General features: G+C 43.5%; 1 long non-coding RNA gene across 1 annotated transcript; it reads right to left on the bottom strand.

Moving 5' to 3' along the window:
* Window positions 1–1119: 1119 nt before the first annotated feature.
* LOC116978439 lies at window positions 1120–5039 on the bottom strand. The gene is made up of 3 exons (XR_004413453.1): window positions 4920–5039; window positions 4225–4287; window positions 1120–1548 (listed from the first exon to the last, which is right to left on the bottom strand). It is a non-coding gene; the product is annotated as an uncharacterized LOC116978439 (long non-coding RNA).
* Window positions 5040–5865: the final 826 nt, after the last annotated feature.

Raw genomic sequence — 5865 nt, 5'->3', positions numbered from 1 at the left:
AATGATGGTATCATTGGTGAATTTGTAGATGGTGTTGAAGCTATTCTGGCTACGATGTAATGGCTAAATAGAGGGAGAAGAGCAAGGGACAGAGCACACAGCCTTAAGGTGCTCATGCTGATGATCATCAAAGAGGAAATGCTGTTGCCAATGAGGAAGTTGAGGATCCAACTGCACCGGGCCGAGCAAACACCCAGTTTCCTAACAGTGGGGCTAGAGGGGATGATGGAGTTGAGTTGTATTCGAGGAAAAACCGCCTGACTCGCATCTACTGAAAATCCAAATGGTCCAATGCAGAATGGAGAGCCAACAAAACTGTCCACATGTTATGGCAGTGGGTGAGTAGTAATTGGTCCAGCAGTTCATGATAATAGCACACCACCATCTTTGGGAGCCATTAGATTTGACTAAAACAATTCTGGCGTTCCCAGTGATGTTATTGCTCTGGATAACAAAAATAAATAACTAAATGCACTGAAACCTCGAGCCTCTTAGCCCTATTTTCATTTAACCTTTTATAATTCTTTATGCAAATCTTTTATTTATAATTAACCTAAATCATTTTGGCAAGCTGTTCAAGCATGTGGACCTCACAGGGAAGTCAGTTCATAACATTTCTTCTATAATAGCCTGTGAATTGGAATTTATCAGCTAAATGTTTTGAACATTGAAACACAGCTTTTTAGATTTGTCATCTTCCAAAAGGGGCACATTGGTAGCTTCACTTTAAATTGTAAAATGATTTTATAGTGTGGGTAGAACAAATGTAATGTGATTCAACCTTGTTACGAACTATGACAGTCCAACACATCAATCCCTGCTTTAATTGGTACTCCACACATGTGTAAAAGTACATTATTCATAATTGACTCATGCAGGCATTTCATATCTAATCCTCTTACTGGCATATGTAATTACTTTTTCTGAGTAAATAGTTTACAACTTGTTCTGTAACTACAGAAGCTAGGAATGTGTTCCAGACCAGAGTTGGAGTAATCATGCAAACTTCAAACTTTGCATGAACAAGAAACAAAATGCTTAAATAGTAACAGATTCATGAACAAAGACATAAATCTATTGGGTGAAATTCATTCCATGGCTTGAAAAATATGGCCAGAACTTGCTGCCAGCACCAAGCTATGAGTGTCATTGGTAACGTATGTAGTGTGTTTGTTGATTCAAACATTGGCAACTTGTGCTTCCCAGCCACACGATCCTTGAAGCTCAAGCTCTCTGCAGCAGTGAGGACTTGTGTAACATTATGCCACAATTTGGATGTGCCCGTACAAGTCTTGCTCGCAATACAGCTGAGAAAAAAACTAAGCCACGGCTGTTGTCAAAAACATTGATTACTCAAGCTTGTAATTGATTTAATTTTTAAAAACAATCACTACTACTTTTAAACGGTTTAAGCTAGCCAAATGAAATTATCTAATACGCATTGCTGTTCCTTGCCATTCAAATGTATGGGATTTCCAGGTGCAAGTTCAGCAAGCAGATTCCTCAGTACAGTTGCTGATGAATTCACCCTGAGTGCAGTCTTGACATCTGTGAAAAGCAAGTGACAGAGTACAGTTTCTCCATTTACTTCATCAAGCTTGCAATAAATTATGAAAATTGATTCTTTAAATCTTTTATGATTGGGCCTTCCCAGTTTGATTGTTCCTGTGCCGAATCGAGTGCATCGTGTAACTGATGCTGCTCATGGAGAATCTGCAAAGGAAAATTGGATTTAGCCACTAATAGTTAGTTCTTCCTGTGTAACGATGGGTAATTCCTGCAATTTTTATGTACCTTTTTGCATTTTCACTCTAATGATCCTGATTTAATATCATTTGTTCACATCCCCTCTCACTGCCACCATTAGCACATCCATTCTATAATTTCCACGGTAACATTTAGAACATAGAACAATGCAGCACAGGAACACGCACTTTGGCCCACAATGTCTGCTGAACATAATGCCAAGTTAAACTAATCTCAATCTGTTTGTTCAGTCTCTCCTTGTAGCTAATACACTGATCCAGGCAACATTCTGGTAAATTTTAATGGCTGGCTCAGTGGTAGAGTGCTCGGCTCGTATCCGCAAGGTCGCGAGTTTGCGCTTCGATCCCGGCAGTTACTCGGTCGCGAGTTTGAGTCTTCAATGTAGTTTTTTCTTGCAGAATAAATGTTTGTATGAAATGCAGTGTAGGAGAGGTGTACTGACTGTGTGGGCAGAACTTTGAAAGTGATTGCCCACCAGTCTCAAAAGCCGCTGTGTCTCCCTGTCTCTGGGATAGCAGGGGGCGATCAAACAGCACAATACCCCCCTCCCCCTCCAACCCCAGAGGAATCCGCTCCCCGATGGGCCGCTACGGCGACAAGTGGCAGTTCGCCCACAGCCCGAGCTGCGCCCCCTCATCCGCCACCCCAAGAACAAGACGTACCTTGCACACCATCAGCTTCTGCCCCTACGTGTTCCTCTGGAGTTGGAGCGGGGTTGGGCTGGAGTTGCTGCTGGCTGTGGGTCTCTGGGATCTCCGTGCTTGCAGTGGGCCTGGGGGTCGGTGTCCCGTTGGTCCTGACGTCTCCGGCCACCCCCCTGGACTGGAGCTGAGACTGGGAACTGTACCGCCCTTGCCCCCTCCCTCTGCAACTGCAAACAACCCCACTCTCCTGCAAGGGCGGTACAGTTCCCGGAGGATGGCAGGTGGACGGAGACGTCAGGACCAACAGGAACCCGCTCCCCGATGGGCCGCTACAGCGACAAGTGGCAGTTCGCCCACAGCCCGAGCTGCGCCCCGTCATCCGCAACCCGGGTTCCTCTGGAGTTGGAGTGGGGCTGGGCTGGAGTTGCTGTTGGCTGTGGGTCTCTGGGTTCTCCGTGCTTGCGGTGGTCGATGTCCCATTGGTCCTGACGTCTCCGGTGACTGGCAGGGACCTGCTGGCATCGCCGACGTGAAGACAGTGCAAAGCCCCCGCGCCGGTGCAATGGGCGGGGAGCTGGAGAGGGGAGGGAAGGGGTCACACACATGGCCGGGAAGCAGAGGGGTGTAGGTGGGGTGAAACTGAAGGGAGCGACAATCTGCTGCTGCCTGCCCGCTGAGTTAAAAAGTTCCCACGCAAGACTCACGATACACTGTATCGTGAGTCTACCGTGGGAACTTTTTAACTCAGCGGGCAGGCAGCAGCAGATTGTCAATTATTAACCATCCCGCGCAATATACCCTCACCTTCTCTTTTATGAATGGGGATTTTGTTCCCCTTTCTTCGAGGACCGACCGGAAGTTCCGCTGTCACCTCTGCGGGCCGCCCTCGGTGAACGTCTTCAAGGACCTTTCTTCAAGGACCGAAAAAATGTCCGCTATTCTGAGCTTTTCGTTATTTGGGTCTTCGGATAAAAGGTTGTACACCTGTATTACAATGTATAATGTCTCCATCTTCAGTTAACTGATGTACTGAATTAATCTGTTCCAGAGCAGTGAGTTTCTCCATGGCATAGTTTAGTTTGGTTTATTGTCACATGTACAGTGTAAAGTTTGTTGTGTGCTAACTAGTCTGTGGAAAGACAATACATGATTACAATCGAGCCACTCACAGTGTATATGCATGTTAAAGGGAATAACATAAATAAGTGTAACTGCTGTTAATTTGTTAATTTAATTTTCAGTCATTATCTAAAACATAAATTATCAGTAATGTTTAGAACATAATTAATGGCAATTATCTTTTTCTGGATATGTCTCCCAGTGTTTGTAACATTTATGATATTTGTGCTACTTCTGCTAATTCATAGAAACATAGAAAAGGTGCAGGAGTAGGCCATTCGGCCCTTCGAGCCTGCACCACCATTCGATATGATCATGGCTGATCATCCAACTCAGTATCCCATCCCTGCCTTCTCTCCATACCCCCTGATCCCTTTAGCCACAAGGGCCTCATCTAACAAATATAGGCAATGAACTGGCCTCAACTACCTTCTGTGGCAGAGAATTCCACAGATTCACCACTCACTGTATAAAAAATGATTTTCTCATCTCAGTCCCAAAAGACTTCCCTCTTATCCTTAAACTGTGACCCCCTAGTTCTGGACTTCCCCAACATCGGGAATAATCTTCCTGCATCTAGCCTGTCCAACCCCATAAGACTTTTGTTCATAAATTATTCAAAGCACAGAAATTCCTTTTGCCTCTCATCCTTCACAGTACTCTTTAAAATTAAATGCTTTGAGTTTATAGTTACCCGTCTTGATGCTTCCTTTTTTGGTTCTGTCATGATTTTGATTCGATGAAATTTCTTCAGGCGCTGTATTATATTACAAACATTGTATTAAGGTAAGCCCATGGCTGGAATTGTAGCTGCAAATTTCAACAGGCTGTTGTGAAACCAATAAGTACATAAATGTAAAAGGGATAAAAAATGACAACCTGGGATGCATACCTGAGCTGCTTAAATTCTGAAAGTGGAGCTAATGGATTGTTAGGGATAAAAATCCTTTTATGGGAACAGCTGTTGGACTGCAGAGAAGGAACACCAACGTCAATAACAAGCTTCACTACTAAGTGGTAACATGAAACCAGGCCTCTCCAGAAATAGATTATGTATGTGAGCCAAATACTTATTGTATGTAGTGTTTGCTTTTTGGGGTGAGAGGCCTCAGATAATGGTTGTTTGTAATTAAATAAGGTACACCACATTACTCCTATCTGAATAATGCACGAGTTGCACCACTTTTAAGTGATTCTTGAAAGGGCTCTCTGCTGGAATAGTGTGTTGTAATGTTTCAGGGATTCTTGAAAAATAAAACTTGGTTAGTTTTTTTACATCTGCCAAGCCTCTGTTTTGCATTCTGCAATGTATTTTAAATCTTCTAAGACCCATTTCTCCCCCCCCCCCCCCCCCCCACCCCTACATCTTATCTTGAAAAATGCACTTACGAATGTCATGGACTGCGGCTTTTGGTAGTACTGTGGTGCAGTTGGTAGAGCTCCTGCCTCACTGTGCCAGAGACCCAGGTTCGATCCTGACATCAGGTGCTGTCTGTGAAGTTTGCACGTTCTCCCTGTGACCGTGTGGATTTTGTCTGGATGCTCCAGTTTCCTTCTACATCACCAAGACATCGGATTTGTAGGTTAATTACCTTTGTTTTAAAAAAAAATCCCTCTACTGTGTTGTGAGTGGACGAAGAAGTGGAATTTTATAAAACTAGTATGAATCATTGATGGTCGGTGTGGACTTGGTCCACCATCGGGTTTGATTCGAAGCAGTATCTCTAAACTAAACTTTTCACAGAGTTGTGAGTCTGTGGAATTCTCTGCCTCAGAGGGCGGTGGGGGCCGGTTCTCTGGAAACTTTCAAGTGCTATATAGGGCTCTTGAAGATAGGAGAGTCAGGCGATATGGGGAGAAGGCAGGAATGGAGTACTGATTGTGGATGATCAGCCATGATCACATTGAATGGCGGTGCTGGCTTGAAGGGCCATATGGCCTACTCCTGCACCTATTGTCTAAACTGAAAGAATGCTGACTTTTCATATAGTCCTGCCTGAGGTATTTTATTCATGTTAAGTTATTTAATATTGGAAGTATTGGTATGAACTGTAGTAGCTCACATGTTGAAACCCTTGCTGATTTGCATGTGTTTTCCCAGCAAAGACCTACCCAAATTCTATAGTCTGAGTCTTGTTTCAGCAATGAAATTACTGGTGTCATATTTCTTGTGATGCAGAATTCTGCCTTCAGGAGTAAAAGGCAACTGCGCATTCCATTTTCTTTGTAGCCTTTCTATTTTATATCTTTGTTTTGCACAAATTAAAAGGTTAATTTATGCATTTAAGTTGATTATTTAATTATCCCAATACTATTTTCCTTTTTAAATCATTTT

Source organism: Amblyraja radiata, chromosome 11 (assembly GCF_010909765.2).
Source record: "Amblyraja radiata isolate CabotCenter1 chromosome 11, sAmbRad1.1.pri, whole genome shotgun sequence".
In the NCBI taxonomy this organism is placed as follows: domain Eukaryota; kingdom Metazoa; phylum Chordata; class Chondrichthyes; order Rajiformes; family Rajidae; genus Amblyraja; species Amblyraja radiata.
The sequence above is the reverse complement of the archived record's forward strand: the minus strand, read 5'-3'. Positions and strand labels throughout refer to the sequence as shown.